The sequence below is a fragment of the Ambystoma mexicanum genome, chromosome 1q (genome assembly GCF_040938575.1).
Source record: "Ambystoma mexicanum isolate Mex_15411 chromosome 1q, UKY_AmexF1_1, whole genome shotgun sequence".
Classification (NCBI taxonomy): domain Eukaryota; kingdom Metazoa; phylum Chordata; class Amphibia; order Caudata; family Ambystomatidae; genus Ambystoma; species Ambystoma mexicanum.
Window position 1 is genome coordinate 681,022,289 of NC_090922.1, and position 25,764 is coordinate 681,048,052.

Genomic DNA, 25,764 nt, shown 5'->3' on the forward strand with positions numbered 1-25,764 from the left:
ATTGTGAGACTTTGGATGCAATCTCGTGTAATCCAAAACGCAATATGGTTAGCAAGAAAGGACCTGTTTGACCTTGGCTTTGAAGTACACTCTGAATCCAACCCTAATCCGCAGGTTGCCCACCAACAACATTTTTTTAGTCAGTCGAAACATGCTACATATGAAAGCCATTCGTATGGGCCTAAAGAATTCAGAGCTTTTATAGGTTCTGAACACCAGCAGTAACTAGACCAAGCTCTGACAACAAGTGAATTCACACTTTTAAGTTGGAACTCCAGGGGCTTTTCTCATCTCTTGAATAATGATCTGAGTTCACTAAGCAAATACAATCTGATTATGTTACAGGAAACTTGGCTAACTAGCATGCCAATTTGGGACACACATGATGTTTTAATTAATACTGCTAGCAAGAGTTCTTGTGGCAGACCTTATGGTGGTCTTTTAACAGCCATTCAAGCGAACATTAATACCAGTCTCACTTTCTGGTCTTCACCTAATCCCTTTATTCAAATGTCACGGTTAAAATTGGATGCTACCTCGTTTGCCATTATTAATGTATATTGGAATCCGGCGGGGATAACGGACGAACGCTTTTTGGAAATGTTGAGCGATATGATCAGTCTGGTCTATATGGACAACACAGTATACAAAATTTTGATTGCTGGTGACCTAAATCTAGATTGTATAGGTGGGAAAACCTTAAACTCCCAAATTCGAATTAAGAAATGGTTACAATTTGTAAAATATCACAATCTCTATAGACTCAATGGTGCGTTCAAATCCGATATCCCTCCAGGTTCAACATGGCATAGAGGGAAGTCTTCCACCATCATAGATTATATGTACATGAATCTCAGTTGTTTCTCTGATGTAATAGACTTTGAAATTGTACAATCTGACGTGAGTGACCATAATCAACTGACGGCCAAATTTCTGTTCAATGGTGTCCCAAACTTGCAGAGAGATAAATATCAACATTCTCAATTGATCACCAATAATGCAGGTAATAAAGTAAGATGGACGGACAAAGCTTTAGCCCGCTTTTACACACATTTGAATCATGAAGGTAACAAAATCCAACTGAATGTAGCAAACTCTAACATCTGCTATTCTGACATGATTCAAGCCTTTCGACCTCCTCTGGTGAGCACTGTATCTAAACCTAAGACTCGACTTCCCTCTCTTCATAACTTCAACTCTGAAGTCAGAAATCAAAAGATATTATTCAGACTTCAAAAAAGAGAAGCTATGAAATTACCTCATAGTATTCGTTTCAGTCAGTTATTAAAAATCAAAACCAGTTATAGAAACTGGATTAAATCCAGGCGTGCCACATTATACCATCTTGACAGCCAACTGTTATTGGCTACTATTCAAAGCCTGAATATTGCTAATACCTGGTCCCTGCTCAATCAAGCCACAAATGGGCCTCAGGCTATAATACAGGCCAACGAAGTCACTGAGGCGGACTGGATTTCCTATTTCTCTATTTTATATAGTATTCCAAAAGGGGGTTCTGCACCATCATCCGACAAGTTCACGACGAAGTTTCATCTAAATTTTGATTTGGATGATATTCGCCTGTTTATCAAGAAGTCCAGTCGATCTGGTGCATGCGGCCCTGATGGTTTATCTAACAGAATGTTCAAAGATCATCCAGACATCTGGTCCAAAATACTATTTCAAATATTTTCTACCATTATTAACACGCAAACGCTCCCCCCGTCCTGGACTCACTCAATAATCATTCCCATTTTCAAGAAAGGGAACAGGAAAGATCCTACATGTTACAGACCCATAGCATTATTGGACGCTCCCGGTAAGATCTTCTCACGTATAATTTTAAGAGAGTTTTTCAAAAATGGACTATGCAGGCTGGACTTAATGATCCTTTTCAAGCAGGCTTTGTGGCACAAGTAGGCACTATTCCTAATATTTTCACTCTAAATACACTTCTTTCTGAGCATACTGTTCAGAAACAGACTTTATTTTTAGCCTTTGTTGACTTTAAAGTCGCTTTTGACTCAGTCGACAGATCTCTTTTATTCTCAAAATTAATTAAATACAATTGCCCCTCTTCGCTGACATCACTAATAGTTCTCCTACACACAAATACTACCATGCAGGTCAGACTTGCTTTGGGGGGCGATCTGTCGGCTAAATTCAAAACACACAGAGGATTGAAACAGGGGTGCATTTTGGCCGCCTCTATATTTAATTTTTTTATTTTTGATTTGGGCACTGCTCTTAAGCAGATAAGTAGTGACTCTCCGAGTATGGGTTTGACCAAAATCCAATATCTTCTTTATGCAGACGATTTGATTCTCATCTCAAAAACTCAAAGTGTTTTACAAAATCTCTTAAATGGTCTGGAATTGTATGTGGATGCAAACCACCTAAATATAAACATGAATAAAACACAAATAATGGTTTGCAAATGGCACACGGGAGTAAAAGTCAAACCTTTCACATGGAAATTGCATAATTTGGCCCTTGTCAAGGTTCCCATATATAAATATTTGGGGATTTTGATCATTGACACTCCTGCAAACCCCAGTCAAGATTTGGAAATTAAGGGCAAACTTCAGACTTTAGTTGCCCAGGCTAAATTGTTAATGGGCAAATTTGGCAAATTCACAACAAAACATGTGGTAACTTTCTATGTGCAGAAAGTCCTTCCAATCTTAACTTATGGGTCAGAGGCCCAGGCCCCCAAAAAAGAAATTTGGTGGGATAGATTGGAAGCATCTTTCTGGAAGCAAGTACTACATGTTCCGGCAAGTACACCGTTGCCGTTGATTAGGTTTGAACTGGGCTCTCTTTCTATTTTTTCGTATGTTACTTGGAAATACTGTGCATTTCTTCGAAAATGTCTTCTCTCTCTTGATCGTCCAGATATCTTGGGTCAAGTGGCTGTCCATCTATTAAGCAGAGATCGATTGTTCTCCCAACAATGGTGTAAGTTAACTCTAAATGTATTAGCTGATGCATCAATCTCGCTGGAGCTTCTATTATCAAATGAAGGCAGCGCAAAAAAAAAAATTCAACAGCATGATTGGTGTACTACCCAAAATAAATGCGTAACTTACAAAGATTTCAAACGGAATTTATTTGGTCACAAGCGTCACAGTGTCATGGCTGATTATTTGGTCAAATTTCCATGCTCCAAAATACGTCACAAGCTGCTTCGCTTTCGTTTAAACTTGTGGCCGACTCGAGATGTTTTGTCTCGCAGAAATTTAATCCCGAAGGCTGAAAATTACTGCCGATTTTGTAAAGTTCTAGACCAGAAAGAGACTTTGGAACATTGTATAGTGTACTGCCCTCAACTAGCAGCGACTCGTAAGCTATACTTCAAAAATCATCTGGAAGAACAAAATAGGTATATACACAAAGATCTGTGGCAATTCATCTTTTCATCACCTAAGCTAGTCATAAAGATAGCCACCATACAATTTCTGGATGCTGTATTTCCTAATGATCACAATAAGCTGTAGTCAAATCCTACTGAACATCAAAAAGAATACCAACTGAGTAGCCCAGACTGTTAAATTCATTCACTGAAATTGTTGTTTTTGTACAAGTTTGCTGGTAAATAATCATGAAATGCAATTTGCTTTGTTTTCTCTTGTATGTGGAAAATTTGAAAGGTTGATTGTATTAACCAAACAAATAAATATTAAAAAAAATTTAAAAAATGTATTTGTGTTTTTTTTTTTATCCAAGTACTTCTCAATCTTTGATGAGTGTAAATTTTGAAATCGGTTGCCTGCTAGGGCAAATCTTATTCAGTAAAAGGGGTCCAGGGTCCGATTACCTTGTGGTCAGCACCAGGATCCGCGTTCACAGCTGGGTACTGTCTGAATAATCCCCAAAAATTGAGCACTTGCTAGGGACTCATGAACACACAGCCATATCTTAGCTCGGCATGTTCCACCACTTAAGATCTTTTCAAATACAAATCCAAGAAAAATAACAGAATCTAATGGTGTTCTGAGATTACTGAATTGTTTGAATCTGCCCTCACTGCACCTGTGGCTTCATTTTTAGTGATGGGATTTATTTTGATTAATGCATATCATCATTGGGACACGGTAATCTAATGCTGCCTAGATGCTCAAGGACTGCACAAGACTTTGTTAATTGTCCTCACAGTGGCGCTCATGCGAAAATTCAGTGTAAATTAGTGGACCACCTACATTTGCACGTATCTCGCTATGTTTACGAACAAATCTTGGAAATCGTGCAAAACAACCATCTGCTAAATCAGGCAAACGTAGGCTTCAGACCCATGAGATGAATGTAAACTGCTCTACTATCTATCTGGGATGATCTAAAAACCAATGCAGACTCCAACATAAACTCAGCACCAATACTACTTGATCTCTCAGCAGCCTTTGACGTGGACAACAACGACAATCTCATAAAAAAAATTAGAAGATATTGGGATCAGAAACACAGCTTTCCTCTGGTTAAAATCATTCCAGACAGAAAGAACAAAAACAACCTGGCTAGCACCATTCTAATCAACACCTTGGAATACAACATGCAGAGTCCCACAGGGCTCGTTGCTGTCACTGTTATTCTTTAATATCTACATGACACACCTAGTCAACCTCGTCAAAAGACATGGCCTCACCTGCTACAACTATGCAGACAACACCCAAATCATCTATAAAATCAATGTCAGTAAAGAGGAAAACCCCAAACTAACCGACTGTCTTAATGAACTAAACCAATGGATGAGCACCAACAGCCTTAAACTCAACACATACAAAACTGACATCATGATTACATCCAAAGACCCTGCAAACAACCAGCACTTTTCATGGCTGACCGAACTGGGAAACTTGACAGAACCATCTAAGGTGGTTAAAAATCAAGAACCACAAGTCAACACGATAGTTAAGAAATGCTTCTTCCACATGCACTTTGTCAAGAAGATGCTTTCCTTCTTCTCCTTCACACACATAACACTTGCCGTCTTATCTCTCGTCATGCTAAGAATAGACTACGCCAACAGCATCTACCTGGGAATGCCAGATTACCTATCAAGAAAGCTACAATGAATACAGAACGCAGCGGCAAACGCAAGACCAATCCTTAAACTCACAGAAGAGAACACATCAGACTAGTGGTAAGAACGCTGCATTGGTTGCCAGTCAAAAAACAAATCTTCTTCAAAACACTCTGCATAACACATAGAGCAATCCACGGCCAAGGCACGGAATTCATACAAGAAAGATTCACCATCTACAAACCAGCATGAGCAGTATGATCGAGCTATGACATCTGACTTGAACCGAAACAATACTCAAACCAAAACTTGGGAGGATCAACGTTCTCCTGCATAGCAGTCAATCTCTGGAACTCACTCCGAAAGGAAATACGAACAGCAGAGGATCACCTCAACTTCAGGAAGCTGTTAAAAACATGCCTCTTTAATAATCCAAACTGAGGAAAACTTCTGAGAGACAAATTCCATCCACCACTAAACAAAAGAAATCCTGGCGAATGAACCACCCAAAATCCAACCATGAAACCAACAGAAACAAGACTAAGAGAATGGGCTAAATGCATCACGAAAATAAACCCAACCAACCCTACTAATAACTTCCTAACTAAACAAAACACAGCACACCGGCCACCCAGTACATAACTAACTTGACACAAAACCCGAACACTAGACTAAGAAACTACAGACACTCTACCATATCTCCATAATACCCCACAAACACCGGAAACTCCAAAAGGTAAAGTGATGGAAGTTGTGCACACATCCACTGCTCAGTGCTATGCTACAGAGGCCATTATCACTTGTGTCACTTGTTTTACTTACTTACTTACCTTGTTTTATGCTGTGCTCTGAAACTGCCACTGGTCTGCTCCTTGCCGCACACACATTGTGTGGGTAGGCAAGGTATAGAGCTTCTGTGTGTTTCGGTGGCCAGTGTATTGGATCTGGATGTGCTTGACGGTGGCCAATGTGTTGAATTTGGATGTGTTTGAGACTGATCAATGCGTCAAATTTGGATATAATTCGAAGATAATCAGTCTGTTGAATTGGGATGTAATGTATGGGCAGCCAAGGTACTAAAGGCATATGTATCTCAAGGGTAGCCAATGGATTGGATTTGGATGAGTTTGGGGGTAGCCAATGCATTGAATTTAGAAGAATATAACACAACTGTCCACAAACCCACTAACAACTCTCAAACATACTGCTTACTCAACCTAAAACAGACACAATATTAAACATACTTCTTCTGTAAAAAGACATAAGACCATCACAAACTATAATGGATTACACCTACCACACAACACCAAAGAAGAAACCAAGCCAACCTCACAAACTACACACACACCAATCACAGCACAACAACCAAGTTCACATACCAGCAAACAGTGAACGTTTTCCACTAACTGAAGCTACCAACAGCACATCAAAGCTCTTGCGCTTTTCCCTCTCAATACCACTAACAAAGCCCCCCCCACCCCAGACTACCTTCCGTTTCAGGTCCTCTAGAGCACCAAGAAACCACATAGGGAGCGGCAGTGAATGGTACAAGGCCAAATAACATAACATAACATAATTTAAGTGCTAGCAAATTTCCCCCATGCAATTTTTGTCATTTGCACTAGGAAATGCAAAATGGAAGTGTAAAAAGCAGGGGCAGTCACCTGTAAGCCTCCTTAGTTGCGTTCCAATGGAAATCGCCTTCCTTTTGCTGGTGTAAAAATCAGGCGGATTGCATTGGGATCCACAGCATTTACACCAGCAAGAATGTATTTTTATGGCAGGGGTGATTGGGGTGGCAAAAAATTGAAATTTCATTCCGAGACCCCTCTCTGCCCCACAAATCTGTGCAATTTGGCATGGCGTAAAATGCATGCGGGCAAAATGTGTACAGATGCACTTTATGCATGAATTTTATGCCAGGCCTCGCTCAACATGAGCTGTAGTAAGTCATACCATATGCCACCTGCTTGCTCATACTATCTTTAAAAAAATGGAAAAGGCATTACAGCAGCACATATCTGACACCTTATTTGGTGAATGCCTTAAAATACAATAAAACATCCTTTACAATAGGTAAAACTATGACTTGTTCCCACTCGTCAACAGAGTACAACATTTTATATCCATAAATGATTGTCAAACTTCACTTCTGTAATAAATCAATTGGTACTCTTCATAAGAACTCCATCGCTTTATTTTGTAACTTGGCATAGAAGGGGCCATTTGTCTTAATCTACAGGAGAGAATCTATTAAGCGTGCAATGAAAACAACATGCACATCACCGATCTGGCACAAGGCGGATGGTTTCTGTAAAGCGGCCGTGTTGCAGCTACGATCAAATGCAGTGAAAGTGCAGAAAAGTGACCGGCTAAACGTGTGCATTGCAGCTGCTCTACTTGGCTACGCAGCAACCACACGGGCAGTGTGTTTAAAGAGATGATATGGATGAAGGCAGGTGCTGCTAGAAAGCCTCTTGATTGCTTGCTTTCTCTTGCCTTCTACAGCAGCAGAAGTCCCTATGGGATTACAAAGTCTATTCATTTCTCCAGGTGCGTGATGGTTTCTATAATTAATTTTCTCAATTTGCCTGACCTGCGTGGCCACTGGAATAAATATGACAGCTGCTGTTCTGTCTGCCTCCTCACCCGAGTTTGCCGAGAGAGATTTTTCGATTGGTTTGTTGTTGATAGCAGCCATTTCTTTACTGTGAGTAAATTTACTCTATAAAATATCACACAGTTAAAGGGCCTAAAACAGGTAAATACAAACACCTTTCAGAAAGAAGGTATACACATAATAATCTGTACTAAATGTGTTTGCAGAGAAACCATGGAAAAACAATGTTTGCGTTTGTGAGTACTTATCCCAACTTTAGGTGAAGAATAGGTATCCACTTGCTCCTTCTGGCGTCAGAGGAGGGTTGTAAATGAAATCCATCTGGAGCACATTTTCCAAGTAAATTCCATGCAAGGGACCCAGCATTTATATTTGGTGCAAACAGGGTCTTGACACGGTTTTCGTCAACAGCAGTGCGATGTGCAAAATGCAGGTGTAAACTGCAGGCAAAATCACTTTTGTGCCTCCATTTTGCGCTCAGCAGTGCAAATTGTGCAAACGCTGCCCACCATTTATGAATGGCTGGCACCGTTTGCAAAGGATTACTATGTAAGTCACCTGCTTTTTGTTGGTGTATACAGCAGGTGGATTTCATCGGAATCCACATCATTTACACCAGCATGAAAATGCCACATATCATACATGCTGGAGTATTTGTATGGCGGCGTGGGGGCGGGGGGAGGGCCGAATGTTAAATTATGTTCCATGCCCGCTCTCTGCCATACAAATCAATGAAGATGTGGCCTGGCACAGAATGCATGCTATCATATTCTTGATCTGAAGTGTATAAAATTAAACAACTAACGCTGGCATACCAGGCAGCATTTACTCACTTTGCACAGCGTAGTGCAAATGTGAAGGACAAAAGGTGGCGTACATGCTTATACGCCGCCTTTTGCCCTTTTATATTTGCACCCCGCAGTGCAAATGATGAAAATTTGGGGAGCCGCTTACCCAGTGCTTAATTTATGGGGGTGGTTGCCGGTGGCCAACACCGGCACTCTTTTTTGGGCACCGGAACTCATGCGGGGCCAGCGCACGTGCAATTGCTTTGTTTGTTCTTCCACTTCGCTTTGCTTCGATTATAAATCATTGGGATTTGTCATTCTGATCTCGATCTCTCTCGTGCTTGCAGGTAGCAGGCCATGGCTGGCTGGGCCTGGGAGGGGTCAGCAATATCAATGTACAACCAACTGTTACAAACAACAACCAATGAAAACTACCATTCTGTTGTTACTATGCAGTCTTTTATACATTAGTATATAGTAACACAGAATGTGCAGTTTACATTGGCTGTTATTCTGAGCCAGTGAAATTACCTGGTGACGTGTTGTTGTTGCCACAGGAGGCAGCGTCACCTTCATTTCACGAGTTACTGTGAAGTGAAGGTGTCGAGGCGTGGCGTTGTCAGTCCTGACTTGTAAGAGAGAGAGCCTCTGCCTGCCTTTTCATTTGTGCGGGTGCCAGTGTGCGCACCTGGCCCCTCCCCCACCCTGAGGCCCTGACAGGAGAACAAGTCCCAGTCGGCAAAGCAGCTAAGTCACTTGTTGCGTGCTGTGCAGCCTGAGCCTGTCACAGTGAAGTGATCAGGCAAGGCCCAGGTCGGGGCCCGGGTGGCGACATGGTCCCCTGGTGGTGTCCTGACTGTGCAGGAGTCAGGACCCCACCAGGGGCCCATCCGTGCCTGGGCTTCTGTCTGTGTGACCTGTGTGCAGTGTGCTGCTGACTGCAGTCAGTGCCAGGCCCAGGCCAATTTCTGTGACCAGGGGCTGCCGGCTGCCGCAGACTGAGTCGGATGACTCTGCCGCGGGAGGCCGGGCCCGTGGATTGTACCCAAAAGTACGTTTTTTACTTTTTTCTTTGAAAACCTGACCTTCCGTGGGACCGGTGGCTGGGGCCCGGCCCCATGGAAGGTAGGTTTTAAAAGAAATAACTTATTTTGAGTGGCGGCTGTGGCCCATCACTTCGAAACTGACGGCCTAGCCACCCAAATATACGTTTTTTCTTTTAAAATTGTACCTATTTTTGTCATCATCAGGCTCAGCATGGCCGTGGCGGTGGCGGCCCCACGGAAGGTAGCCTAAGTGGTTGAGGCAAGGCAGGGCACGGCCCAGGACCGGGCGTGGCACGGGCGGCATCGTGGTCCCACTAGTCTGTCACAATAGGAATGAAACGTTGTTTGCAACTTTGGCCACTTTTTCATTGGTGCCGAGCCCGACTCGAGACAATTGTATGCCCCAGACCCACCCTGGACAGCATTCATCTAAGCGAAACATGAACTGTGAAGTTTTGCCTGGGTGTTTCCATTCTTCCTTTTAATGTTATCGGTCTCATTAGTTCACAAACGAGCTTCAGCGAGGGGACCCGGAAAGGTGCACATATTGGGCCGAAAACCCGAGCCGGCTGCACTTTGCGAGAAAAGCCCATGCAAAGATGAACTTCTGAAATGCCATTTCAGGATTAAAGATACACACATGGAAACTAGACGGGGATAAACATGGTGCACATGCCCACTAATCTGTCATCATAAATAAAAGCACTAGTTGAGTATTCGTGTATAATTCTCAACCGTCTTTTGCTGTCATTTTTTTACATAATTCCAGCGCATATTTTCTATCCTGATGTGTGGTTTATACACCAGATGTGGCCCCTTAACCTGGGTACAATACACTCCGACTATGTGCTCCAAATGAGAGCACATGCAATCCTCAGATAGGAATCATCAGATAGAGGTGGGTGTCTGTTACACTCCGCAGATTAGTGAAGCATGTCAAGAACATGTCAGTGGGAAGAAGATATCCAAATATGCATTCTCCTCTGGCTCATGAATATTGGGTGACAAAACATATTTAGTTTTTTAATATGTGTTAAGGTGGAAAGAGGCCCTAAAGCAGAAGTAGCACAGGCCGTTGATTTCACAACGTCTTGCAGAAATTACTTTTTCCAAGTTATTCAACACCATGCTCATGCTTGAAGGAAGGGTGAAGGGGGATGCATTTATCAGATGTGATGACTGATAAGGGCTTGAGAGTAAATTGATTACATAAAACACCTGGATGAGGTGACTGAGGCACAGGCTGAGGGGGGAGGGTGCTCTTCCTGAGGTAACCGATTAACAATATATGGTGTACTTTAACAGACTGTCAGATGGGGCAGAAGGGCTACAAAATCGACAAATAAGATAACATCCACAGGTTTCCAACAATTTTATCAAATGCATTATCACTGTGAGGACAGCAAGTATGGTCCAGACGTCTAACAAGTGTGGTCTAGAACTTAGAAGTGTGTTCATTGGCACTCTTTTGCCTCTGGGTTTGCCGGAAGGCTGGAACGACTACACCTACCATAACAAGTGTTTTCCATCTTTAAAGCATTATACTTTCTCAACCCATGTGTGCCCTTCCCCATCCATCCGACTACTAGCCTGTGCCAGCAGTAGCTAAAGCGCCAAACATGTGAGATGGAGCAGCAGCAGTGTGATGGGCTGGTGGGTAGCCGGTCTAGGTAGGTCTAGCACTGAACTGGTACGGCCGGTGCGCCCGCGCTGAGGGCGGTGCAGCGCCGCGACCGTGCTGAATGCAGCACCGCGCCCGCACTGTGGGCGGTGCCGTGCCCGGCATTATGGGGCCATTTTATTTTGGGCACTGGCACTTATTTTTTTACAAATTAAGCACTGCGCTTACCTTATAGTGTAAACGTAACGGCATCCCGCCATCAAGTTACGTATTAGTAGCACATTAATCCCACAATGTTGAGTAACTTTCTTGAGACTACCCATACATCTCTCCACTATTCTATTTGCTTTTGGCCATAGGGGAGTTCTTTTCCTGTGTTTTGATCTCATATATTCATGAATCTTGCAAATTCAAGACTATAAAATTGTGACCAGTGTCTGATGCCCCAACCAGACAATATATCATCAAGTACGGGGAGTGCTGCCGATGTTGCCATTGTTGAGGGAATTAGAACTTTAGAAAATCTCAACTATTCATCCATTAGCAATAGGAGGTATTTCCCATTTTGCAATGGGAGAAAGAAATACACAGCTACTTCACTCCATGCACTACTTGGTAATTATGACAGGTAAAGATGTACTGGTTTGTCTGGTTTCATGGTGCATTGACATTAATGGCAGGCTCTGTGTTCTCCACCATTTCATCTAACCATTGAAACCACCTGGTATCTCGTATTTGGATTTTTGTCGAAACAACTCCTGTGTTACCCACATTGGCCATGACCATAATCTTTTGAAGTAGGTTCCTTGGAATGATCATGCAAGATTCTCTTATGAGGATTCCATCAGATAACACAGAAAGTGAATCCACGATTATAATGTCTCCTTCACCAGTACTGGTTGATGTGGTCAAACGCCAGCTCTGATTTTTGATTTGCTCCTTTACCTTTTGTATGGTCAAATCAGATTACGTTTTTATCAATAATGTGCATTGTGATACAAGTCCTAAAGGTAAAGTTTGTGTATTCTTCAACCAATTAATTGCCTTCATGAGAGTGTTCTTTTGGATGGACGGACATGAACTCTGCAGGATTGAATTCTCTTCCAGGCTTGTGAACACTCCAAAATCATATTCTTGAAGGCGAAGTCCCCATTGTTCAATGCTGAGAGGCATTTTGCATTTCAGGCTGCTGTAAATGGTAATCAACGCCTGATGAAGGATTTTTCTAATAGAACCATGTGAAAGGGCTTGCATGCCCATTCTACAGGCAATCTTTCCTTCTCTGATTGAGAGTACGGTATTTCTGTATCTGAGAGACCCCTGCTGGCATATACATTCAAATGTCTGAAAGATCCACGTCCTGGTTTATGTTGAGCAAGAATAGCCCAAGAACAACTGGACTGGCATCAACATTCAACTTGGTGCACAGTGAGGACTTTCACCTTTTCCAGATCTGAGGACTTTCACCTTTTCCAGATCTGGCTCTATCCCTTTACAGGAGATGTTGTGTCCAATTCATTTCAACTGTGCTATATGAAATTCACAATTGCTAGCATTAGTGGTTAAACCCGCTTCAATGAGTGCTACACATACCTCTGTGAGGGCTCAGTCATGATGTTCATGGGTCGCTCCAAACACCAGAATATTGTCACTTAAATTTAAACAGATGTTAATGTGCTTTTCTAATGCTTTCCTGAACGATTTCAGCAGCATAAGATGTGCCGAAACTCAGACGTTTGTACTGGTATAATTCCAACTGTATAGAAAAAGTAATGTAGCAGAATTGTGGGTCTAACACTGTTTGGTTAAATACGTTGTTCAAATCTAACTTGGAGAACATTTGGGCAACATTGAGGAGGCTGGTTATTCCATTTAGGTTCATCTCCCGATGCCTTTCACTTTCAATTGCTTTATTTGCCTGGTGCATGTCCACGCAGATAGAAATGTTATTTGAGTCTTTCTTTGGAACTGCAAGAATATGAGAGACGCATGGAGTGGGCCCAGTGGCAGGCCGAATAATGCAATTTCTGATTAGTGATGAAATGTCCTTTTCTACCGGGTGTTGGATATATATAGGAAGACGTTGATGATGTAGGTCAGTTGTATGAACAGACTCATCAATATGTAGTGTGACTGGATCTCTGTATAATCACCCAGTTCCTTGAAATAAAGATTGAAACTGAGACAGGACAGTGTGGTGTTCCTCATGGAGAGAGTCACAGGTGCTATGTCTATAGTAAATACCGTGAGACGAACTGGAACATTGCTCTCCGGTACAGCTCCTTGTTGTACATGCATTTCAATTGATATTGGTTTTTCTTTATATTGGAGTTGGGTAACAGATTCACCATGATTGACAACAGGTCATTTTGTCGACTTAGGAAAGATTCTTATTTCAGACTGTGACAATGGCTGCATCATGTTCATTTTTTTGTATTCCAAAATGCTCAGAATTTTGAGCACAGCTCCAGCATCAACCACAAATCGAGGCTGCTAATTAACTACCATGATTTCAAGATCTTATTCTGGCCCTTGAATTGTAGAGTTCATTATGCATATCTATTCTTCTTGATCACTTTAATTTTTAGAAGGAGATTATGAATATTGTTTTGTTGTCTTGTTATGTATGTGGCATCTAGTGTCATTAGTTGTACCAACACGCCTTGAAGATGCTGACTTGCGCACTTGTGATTGTCTTTCATGCAGTTACCACACCTTTGTCCAACAGCTGTACATGTGCTTACAAGAGGACATTTGTATCCACATCTGTAACATCTCCTCCTCTCTTGGGATTGCTAATTAGTGAAAGTGGTTTGACTTTTTTCTCTCTTTTTTTGTTGTATTACATTTGACATATTGGTTCAGATCTGGTTCAGATCTGAGCGCCTTCCCAGACTCTGTCTGAGAGGCTTGATTCTCAGCCCTTGCTTATGGCCATTGGGGGAAATGTGGGCAAAGGAAAATGTCCTTTAAATGGACCTTTACAAAATGAAATGATTCTGCACAGCCACCTATAATACACAATCATACTGCTTCCTCCTTAGTGAATGTGTGTAAATCACAGTGTACCACTAATTTTTGTAGTCTTGTGGCAAGCATGTCCGTTGATACTCCTGTTAGCAGATGCGAGGAATCACAAGTGTGTATTTCATGATCTATATTTCTTTGAGGGTCAAAGGATTCACTTAGACAGTATTTCAGCCATTTGTACGAAGCTATTTTATCAGGCGGCAACATGGGGATGAGACATTCTACTTCTTCACCAACTAAATTAATGCGTAAACGACATGATTATTTATCTGATGAATTTGAATTATGTGCCACATGGTAATTTTCAAGTCACCTGGCTCACTTTTCCAATTTGGACCCAAGTGCTTGGGGATCAGACATGTACAAGAGAAGTGGGTTATGAAAGAGAGCCATCTCATGCCTCTCAGCATCTGACATGTTACTCTTTGAATGTAACAGTATAATGAGATGTGTTTAACCCTTCCATTTAAATGTAGGGATTTGCGCAGGGATGTACTATTATCACTGTCAACATCAAATGGCCACCATTCGAGCATTGTCATTTTTTTTGTTCATGTATTAGCCACCTCCAAAGTGGCTGCATCACTTGCACATAGTCACGTTCTTCATGATTAGACTTGCAGACTGTACCTCACAAGTGTCTCGATGGAGGTAATGAGGAGATACAGCAGTTTTCCTTGGAGGAACAAAGAGAGCTGTAAGAAGGCAGCACTTGCGTGTTGGGCTATGGGCGAGGTGTTGCATAGAGGAATGGAAAGAGAGCCGTAGGGAAGCTCTGTTTTCATGTTGTACTCCGCAAGAGTCATCATGTAGCGCTGTAGAAGAAGCAGATGCCTTTTAAAAATGTTCTAGTGCATGCCGCCATTGTTTCCAGTTGTCATATCTTCGAACTGGAGGATAGGAAAGGAAACAAATAGCGAAGACCACTCTGAATGTTGCAGGTTACTCCATATATTCTGTCTCATTTTCTCTCCTCTCTTCTAGTTCCCTTTCCTCTTCCTGTTCAACCTCTTGTAGTGAGAGCCAATGGCAGGGAGGGAGCCATGCTATGCTTCAAGAAAGGATGTATTGTTACCTTCATTGGACTGGACACAACACATGCATAACATTTTTGTGCATGCATTATACTCATGCATTTAAAGCTAGCTAACAGGAAAATGATGTCCATCTGTTTTTGACAAATAGTTAAATCTGTTTCCTTGGATGGTAAGAACAACATGTAATGTGGGGACATCAAAAGTGTCCCCCCTTTACACCTTTGACTGTTGAACCATCAAATGCTTAAGCCTTACTGAAGATCTGCATATTGCATGTTCCGTGTCAAGCACTTAACATTATTACTATGTGACACTGAGAGACATTTCCCTGAAATGGACTTCTTTAGTGGCCAGCATCTGTTTGGTTAACATACTGTACTGGGCCATACACTATAATTCTCTGAGCTATATTACTGTACAGGAGCTGGTTATACCCACCCTCAAACACCCCCTCCACCTCAAACCGAATGTTGATAACTTATAGGGTTGATCAATGCCTTCAATGTTGCAAAAAATCAGAATTATAGTGCTTTGCAGAAAAGCGCTTTGATGGACGATCTATTTTATGGGGTCAGAATGTCGAGAAATGTCTTGTGCAATAGAAAGTGTGTTGAGTAGTCCTTGCTTACCATACATTACTGACAAACTAGATTTGAATCAGAGCAGGTACCAAGTTTTAAGTAAAAAGTGGGTTGGTCAGGCATTTCATGAGTGATCAGCCATTTTGGGGTGGGATAAAGTGAGGCAAAATCTGAGATAATGCTGAACATACAAATAGTGATTTTCTGTAAAACCATGCTGAAATGATGAAATAATTACCTCCTGGTAGTTCAGTGAAAGTTCAGTAGTCAAGGACATTGGGCCTCATCACGAGTTGGGCGTTCATAGCCCTACCGCCAAACCCCCCGGCGCTAATAGCGTGGGATCACAGGTTTGGCAGAACGGGTATTGCCCATTCCCCACTGAGCCCATTCGGGAATTCCCCATTCCCGATTGGGCTCAATGGGGAATTTTCACGCTCTTACCGCTGGCGGATTTCCCGCTGGCGGTATGAGCGCGAATTCTCGGCAGATTTCCCCACAGCCCAGAGCCGGGGAGAAATCCGCCAAAGCCCTGATTTGGCAGACCCTTAAATCCGGCGGTAATAGCACTACCGCCGGATGTATGGGTTACTGCCTAACTCGTGATGAGGCCCATTGTGTCTAGATTTCTCTGCTCTAATCTTGACAGTGATGAGCCGTGGAAGCGAGGTAGCAGTCAAGGGAAGATAGTAATTGTTGCATGCAGCTGGTTCAATAAGCAGAGAGGGCACATTGGATGCCCATATTTGGGCATCTGTGACAGGAAGGCATGATGCTGTTGCTAACATTGTCTCAGGATTGACATCAGTAGTGTTCCCATCTTAAAGGTCAATTTCATCACACACAATTTCAATCAGTTACAGACGTAGGTATGACATGGGTGCTTTGTGAAGTGACAGTTCAGTCAACCAGCCCTAGAAGGAGAAGGAGCCTGTCTTGGAGTGCCTGCACCTATGAGAGTGCACTGCATCATAAATAGGGAGCTGAGCCAACCAAGAAGGGTATATAATGGAGGGACATTTTATGACTTTGAAGAGAGTTCCAGAGATGTTTTTGATGCTGTATGATGTGTACTGCCTGCTGGAAGAAAATAAACTTAATGTCTTTGAAAATCCTGCTTCAGTTTCCTGATGTGCTTCAGAGTCCCTTTCCTGATGGCTGGGTGCCAGGACCCACAGAAGGTGTTGGGACCTTTTGTACATTTGGTGAGCCGGTCCAGCAGTCCTGAGCTGATGTCTCCAGGACTATGAAGTGAACCTGAAGATACAGGTCAATCCCATGCTATTGGGCCTAAAAGAGGGAGATCGAGATAGAGAGATGGGAGGGCAAAACTGCAGTTTCCCGCATATCACTAAAGAGAAGGGTCTTGCAGGCATGATATCATGGGAGGGTTCCTTGGCACCTGTGGCATGAAGGGGACTATTATTTGGTAGTTTTCCAAGAAAAATTATTTTAAAGTTCTTTTTTGGAAATCTTCCAAAAATATTTAAATTGTTTTTTTTTTGAGGGTCTTCAAGAAAATGTATTGAATTAATTATTTACCCACTTGTGGGAGACCCATTTTAGAAAAATTATCCTTGATCAATTTTGAAAGTTTTTGTTAAAAAACACTTTGAAAACACTTACGCGAGACCGCTCTTAGAAACATTAGTTTGGGGTGCTTTTTAAGGGTCTTTCAGAAGCAAAATTAATCACTTGTGGGGAACCCAGTTTAGGATTTTTTTGGGGGGGAAAATCAAGTTTTTTTTAAAGTGTAACATGAGTAGATTAGCAGGCCGATTCATGTAATTCCTCTAAAAAGTGTTGCACGCGGCTGGCGCACAGCGTGCCCGTGCGAATGTCTGCGCCAGCCGCGTGCGATAAAATCAATTTCCACGCACAGCGTATTCATGGATTCCCACCTCCAAAAGCAGACGTGGCGCAGAGTGGCGCAGCGACCCTGCAGCAGCGCCAGTTACGCCCCCAAGAACGCCCTCGTGCAAGGAAAAGCCATTAAGATCGCAAAACCATTGCAAAGGGCTGCGCCAACCCTGTACCAGTTTACCGGACTGGCAAACAGCAAACGCAAAGCGGGGAACGCGTATTACGGGTGTCGGGAACACGCATGCGCGAGAAGTTTCACATGCACCTGGCCTGGGGGAGCGTGTGCGTGTATTTCAGGGGTGCGTGAGAAGTGTTACACGCGAATGGCCTGGGTGCGTGTATTTCAGGGGTGCGTGAGAAGTTCCACACGCGATTGGCCTGGGGGAGCGTGTGCGTGTATTTCAGGGGTGCGCGAGAAGTATTACACGCAAATGGCCTGGGTGCGTGTATTTCAGGGGTGCGTGGGAAGTTCCACACGCGATTGCCCTGGGCGCGTGTATTACAGGGGCTCGCGGGTGGTTTCACACGCGATCGGGCCTGGGGGAGCGTGTGCGTGTATTTCAGGGGTGCGCAGGAAGTTTCACACGCGATTGGGCTGCGTGCGTGTATTCCAGGGGTGCGCGGGAAGTTTCACACGCGATTGGGCTGCGTGCGTGTATTTCATGTGTGCGCGGGAAGTTTCACACGCGATTTCATCAGGGTATGTGTATTACAGGGGTGCGCAGGGAGCACCACACGTGAATTGCACGTGTGGGTCCTCCCAGGTGTTCCCTCTACACCCTCCACGGCCCCTGCAGGTGGCTCACACCACAGGGGCCTACCCTGCACATGTCCTGCAGGCACCCCATCCACCATGGCCATGCCCTCCAGCCAACCCACATGTCAACTTGCACTACTGCCCACCAACGCATGTCCCCCTGCACCCCCAGCCACCAGGGGCACCCACCACCAGGCCCCCACCCATGTCTCCCACCCCCACCACCCCCCAGCACTGCGGGGCACCTGCCAGCAGGCCCCCACCCATGTCCAACTCATGTTCCCCACCACCCCCACTCCCCAGCACTGTGGAGCACCTGCCAGCAGGCCCCCACCCATGTCTCCCACCCCCCCACCCCCCAGCACTGTGGGGCACCTGCCAGCAGGCCCCCACCCATGTCCAACTCATGTTCCCCACCCCCCCACCACCCAACAGTGCGGGGGCACCCTCCACCAGGCACTCGCCCATGTCCCATCCATGCCCCCCTGCACCTGGGTCCCAACAATCCCCAATCATGTCTGTAATGGCCATCCTCCCCTGCCAAAAGGCCCAACCAACTATCACATCCTCCCACATATCAAAGGCAATTACATGTTACACACCCAATGTAAATAATGCAAATGAACACATGTCTGTCACACACAATGGCTGCAAGTGAATGTTAAAACACCCAACATGACATGCATGAAAGCAATGAGATGATACGACACATTGAAGGATGAAAATAAAATTGTATTGAAAATCAACTTGAATGGAAATTAAATGAGAAAAACCACAAAGCAAAACAACCAAAAGAAGATGAATGTCCATGAAAAAAATCAAAATCACACAGCACAATCAAAATGAATGGTGTCCAAAGTCACAGTCAGAAAAGTAATCCAAGTGTAAATGATAAACAAAAACCATTGCTCCATGGCGATGAAAAAAACCCCAAAAAATAAAAGAATCCATTGAAGAACTATTTACAAGATGATCCCGGGTCCATGAGCCCAACCAAATGAAACCTAACTATGACAACTAACTAAAAACTGAACTATATACAAAAAAGTGGCGCATTGTCCAATCGCAACCAAATAAAAAAAGAAATTAAAGGAAACCTAACACTAACTATATAACTATATACAAAGGCGGCGGGCAAGTCCAGCGGCTCACTCCGTGGTGTTCCGGGCCAGGGCATCATCGAACTCCTGTTCGCTGTCCCGGAGGCGGTCCTGTTCCATGGCCCCGAGGGTCCGCAGGGACGACGCCGTCTCCTCCTCCAACCCCCTGCGGATTGCCTCGAGGCACTGGGCCCGCCTCAGGGCCCTCCGCATGGAGTTCTCCGCCCTGACCATTGTGAGCCGCGCCTCTTCCGCCCGCCGCCGCTCCGCACCTATATGCTGGCCCAACCGCTGCCACACGGAAGACACTTCCCGTCCTGGGTCCTCCTGCCCTCCGGCCGATGCCTGCCCCTCCGATGTTGATGGCCCCGAGCCATGATGCCTCCCACGTTGACTCCGCTGCTGCCTCCGACGCCACTGCCTGTGCCAGCACGACGGCATCCAGGCTGATGGAATCCACCGACGCCGTCGTGCACGTGCCCTGCCTGATGATGCCGGCACATCCTCCATCTGCTGGGGTACAGTTGCTGTGGTGTCCACCCCTGCTGGACCTCTGACTCCCGACTGTGGCAGGGATGGGATCCCCACCGAGCTGGCTGCATTGGTCAGGGCAGGTCCACAGGGGGCCCTGGTGGCATCTGGCCCAGAAGACGGCAAGGAGAACGACTGGCGTATAGTCTCCACAGAGGAGGAGAGGGCCGCCAGATTGGCCGAAACATGCAGGAAACCCCCGAACATGGACAATCCCAATTGGGCCACGTCGGCACGGTGCTCTTCGTGATGTCGTGCGTGCTCCTCCTGGGAAGCACGCACAGCATCACGAATCACAGCCGTTTGCATCGCGACCCCAATCAGGACCTTCTCCATACGGCCAGGGGTCCCCTCGTCCACAGGTGGAGGGGAGTCAGATGACATGGACATCCCCTCTACCTGCGGACGGGCCTGGGACGGGGCATCCCTGCTGGTGCATGGTGGTGCACCCACAGGGTCAGGGACAGCGACATGCACAGGCCCCTCCACGGTGACCTGTGCTGCCTCCTGCCCCTGGACTGCACCACTTGCACCAGCAGGGATGCCCCCACCAGGCCCCATGTGCGCCTCAGTGGCGGCCTCCTCCTCCTCTGTGGGAACCACCAACCTGGATGGCTCCTCACCGTCTTCCGCCGTAGCAGGCCCCTGTGGGGGATCACCCACCCCTTCTGCTGCAGCCGTGGGGCATCCCCGCCGCCTTGCTCCACAGTGCCGTCTCCGCCCTCTTCTTCACTAGCCGCTGCGTAGAGGGAGACATAGAACACAAGCATCAGGGTACTGTACAATGGTCCCCTAGACAGGAAGCAATAGCAGATGAGTGCCACTGTCAAAGTACACTTCCATCATGTCCCTCCACAACACATGTGTCAGTCCAGGCAATACACACACAGTGGCAGTCATGGTGCATGCCATGGACAGTTCCATACATGTCCTATGGACTCTCGAAACATACAATGTAATGGTACTCACATGCATCATGGGTCATGCCTATCACATGCACTAACTTCACCTCAGTCACATCCATCTGGCCCCGTACACCCCAATCACAGTGGATACAAGGATGACTAGGCTGCATCAGTGAATCTGTAAATTGTCACAGACATGTGTCATGCATCCATGGCATTCACAAGTTACAGACACGCAGGTCAGGCACACAGACATGGATACCATATATGTACCTGGCATCAGCACCCATCCCTCACCCCCATCCATGTCCAGGAACAGAGACTGCCATGCTCTCATGTGTGCAATCTGCATAGGGCTCCCCATGTCGCATTTAAACACATGCAACAACCGTGCGGTTCACACATTACTGGTCGCACATGCATTACCATGATGTCCCTGCACACATACATGCGTACATGGCCTATGTCACACATACAGGCAAGTATCAGACAACCAGCACACTGCAACATGCCCTGTCTCACACAGCAATGCTTGGCCACTTACCGCTCAACTCCAGGCGGGTCTCCCTCTCAAGGACCTGGGCGTGGAGCGCTGGGTGTACGCGTTCCAGGACCCTCATCTGGATGGAACTCATGCGGCCCCGGCCCCCCTCCACGAGGCGCCGGGCCTTTATGAGGGTCCTGCAAGCGCTTCTTGACCTTCTGGATGGTGCAGGTTGCCACCCCCTCCGCGTTGATGGCAACCACACAGTCGGCCCAGATCCTCTCCCGTCCTTCCTTGTTGGCGCGGGACGATCCGAAGAGGGCATCATACTGCCCCAGGACTTGCTCCACCAGGACACCAACTTCGGTGGCAGCGAAGCTGGTGCCCCTCTGCCCCTCTGGCCGGGGGTTGCCACTGGTGCCAGATGTTGATGTGCCCGACATGGCAACCCCAGGGGCAGGAGTGGGTGGGCAACTGGGTCCTGGGGCTGGGCTGTGGAGCGATGTTATCCGAGTCAGGAGTCTTCTGTTCCAGCAGGGGTGGACACAGCAACTGGACCCTTGCAGATGGCTGATGTGCAGGCACCAAATGGCAGGACACGGTGGCAGCAGGCAGGCAGGCAGGCAGGCAGCAGCAGATGGCACGTGGGAGGCTGCTCGGGGCACTGGGGGGCAGTTATTCGGCCTTCTGGGCAGGAGCGTGGTCTTCCGTGTGTTTTCGCGTGGCCAGCTTGATACGGAGTGATTTGACACGTGAAAATCCTGCACGTCAGCGTGAATTTCGAGGAAAGGGCCTTAGCGCGTAAGCGCGTCAGCACGCGTACGCGATTTCATTGGACCAAAGGCCCTTACAGCGTAAGCGCGTCTGTGGCGTTTCGCGCACGTGCGTTGCCCTGGCAGGGCTTGGAGATCCCGCGTGCCTTTACACTGCTCTGTACGTGCTTTTCGTGCGGTGCGTGTGTTTTCCATCCGTTGGGGTTCACACGCTATTACTTCACAGCTGGTGTTGGCTACGCGTTCTTCTACACGCAAGGCAGACAGTGAGTGGTACCCCGCTCCCCCCCAGGCGCGATCGCGTGAAAAACTTCACGCGAACCCCTGGAATACACGCAGCACACTCCCCCAGGCCCGATCGCGTGTGAAAACACCCGCGAGCCCCTGGAATACACGTCCCCGCTCCCCCAGGCCCGATCGCGTGGGAAAACACCCGCGAGCCCCTTGAATACACGTACCCCGCTCCCCCCGGCCCGATCGCGTGTGAAAACACCCGCATGCCCCTGAAATACACGCACACGCTCCCCCAGGCCAGATCGCGTGTAGAACTTCGCGCGCACCTCTGAAATACCCGCACGCAGCCCAATCACGTGTGAAACTTCATGCGCACCCCTGAAATACACGCACACGCTCCCCCAGGCCAGATTGCGTGTAAAACTTTGTGTGCACACCTGAAATACACGCGCCCAGGCCAATCGCGTGTGAGAAACTTCTCGCGCACCCCTGAAATACACGCCCCCAGGCCAATCGCGTGTGAGAAACTTCTTGCGCACCCCTGAAATACACGCACACGCTCCCCCAGGCCTGATCGCGTGTGAGCCTTCTCGCGCGTGTAGGACTTTGGCGCACATTTTTTTCATGCGCAGGGACGCTACCGCCTGCTTTCGTGTGGCGGACATGTATGGGCCTGTGCGCGTCTTTGGCCGTGCGCTGTTTTTCCCTATTCGATTCCATGAATACGTGTTGTAGGCGAGCGTGTGAGCGTTCTGCGCACTTGCCTCCTGTACTTCCCTCGTGATGCCCACATTTTCACGAGTTGTTCCCCATTCTGCGTGTGACGCCCCGTGTTACGCCTACTTTTGTTATGTGCGCCGCGCTATGTGCGAATTCGCTGTGGCCTTATCGCACGGCGTTCAATGACCTGTGCTGTACAATGGTCCCCTAGACAGGAAGCAATAGCAGATGAGTGCCACTGTCAAAGTACACTTCCATCATGTCCCTCCACAACACATGTGTCAGTCCAGGCAATACACACACAGTGGCAGTCATGGTGCATGCCATGGACAGTTCCATACATGTCCTATGGACTCTCGAAACATACAATGTAATGGTACTCACATGCATCGTGGGTCATGCCTATCACATGCACTAACTTCACCTCAGTCACATCCATCTGGCCCCGTACACCCCAATCACAGTGGATACAAGGATGACTAGGCTGCATCAGTGAATCTGTAAATTGTCACAGACATGTGTCATGCATCCATGGCATTCACAAGTCACAGACACGCAGGTCAGGCACACAGACATGGATACCATATATGTACCTGGCATCAGCACCCATCCCTCACCCCCATCCATGTCCAGGAACAGAGACTGCCATGCTCTCATGTGTGCAATCTGCATAGGGCTCCCCATGTCGCATTTAAACACATGCAACAACCGTGCGGTTCACACATTACTGGTCGCATATGCATTACCATGATGTCCCTGCACACATACATGCGTACATGGCCTATGTCACACATACAGGCAAGTATCAGACAACCAGCACACTGCAACATGCCCTGTCTCACACAGCAATGCTTGGCCACTTACCGCTCAACTCCAGACGGGTCTCCCTCTCAAGGACCTGGGCGTGGAGCGCTGGGTGTACCCATTCCAGGACCCTCATCTGGATGGAACTCATGCAGCCCCGGCCCCCCTCCACGAGGCGCCGGGCCTTTATGAGGGTCCTGCCAGCGCTTCTTGACCTTCTGGATGGTGCAGGTTGCCACCCCCTCTGCGTTGATGGCAACCACACAGTCGGCCCAGATCCTCTCCCGTCCTTCCTTGTTGGCGCGGGACGATCTGAAGAGGGTATCATACAGCCCCAGGACTTGCTCCACCAGGACACCAACTTCGGTGGCAGTGAAGCTGGTGCCCCTCTGCCCCTCTGGCCGGGGGTTGCCACTGGTGCCAGATGTTGATGTGCCCGACATGGCAACCCCAGGGGCAGGAGTGGGTGGGCAACTGGGTCCTGGGGCTGGGCTGTGGCGCGATGTTATCCGAGTCGGGAGTCTTCTGTTCCAGCAGGGGTGGACACAGCAACTGGACCCCTGCAGATGGCTGATGTGCAGGCACCAAATGGCAGGGCACGGTGGCAGCAGGCAGGCAGGCAGGCAGCAGCAGATGGCACGTGGGAGGCTGCTCGGGGCACTGGGGGGCAGTAATTCGGCCTTCTGGGCAGGAGCGTGGTCTTCCGTGTGTTTTCGCGTGGCCAGCATGATACGGAGTGATTTGGCACGTGAAAATCCTGCACGTCAGCGTGAATTTCGAGGAAAGGGCCTTAGCGCGTAAGCGCGTCAGCACGCGTACGCGATTTCATTGGACCAAAGGCCCTTACAGCTTAAGCACGTCTGTAGCGTTTCGCGCACGGGCGTTGCCCTGGCAGGGCTTGGAGATCCCGCGTGCCTTTACACTGCTCTGTACGTGCTTTTCGTGCGGTGCGTGTGTTTTCCATCCGTTGGGGTTCACACGCTATTTCTTCACAGCTGGTGTTGGCTACGCGTTCTTCTACACGCAAGGCAGACGGTGAGTGGTACCCCGCTGCCCCCCAGGCCCGATCGCGTGAAAAACTTCACGCGAACCCCTGGAATACACGTAGCACGCTCCCCCAGGCCCGATCGCGTGTGAAAACACCCGCGAGCCCCTGGAATACACGTACCCCGCTCCCCCCGGCCCGATCGCGTGTGAAAACACCCGTGAGCCCCTGGAATACACATACCCCGCTCCCCCAGGCCCGATCGCGTGTGAAAACACCCGCGTGCCCCTGAAATACACGCACACGCTCCCCCAGGCCAGATCGCGTGTAGAACTTCGCGCGCACCTCTGAAATACCCGCACGCAGCCCAATCACGTGTGCAACTTCACGCGCACCCCTGAAATACACGCACACGCTCCCCCAGGCCAGATTGCGTGTAAAACTTTGTGCGCACCCCTGAAATACACGCGCCCAGGCCAATCGCGTGTGAGAAACTTCTCGCGCACCCCTGAAATACACGCGCCCAGGCCAATCGCGTGTGAGAAACTTCTTGCGCACCCCTGAAATACACGCACACGCTCCCCCAGGCCTGATCGCGTGTGAGCCTTCTCGCGCGTGTAGGACTTTGGCGCACATTTTTTTCATGCGCAGGGACGCTACCGCCTGCTTTCGTGTGGCGGACATGTATGGGCCTGTGCGCGTCTTTGGCCGTGCGCTGTTTTTCCCTATTCGATTCCATGAATACGTGTTGCCCACATTTTCACGAGTTGTTCCCCATTCTGCGTGTGACGCCCCGTGTTACGCCTACTTTTGTTATGTGCGCCGCGCTATGTGCGAATTCGCTGTGGCCTTATCGCACGGCGTTCGA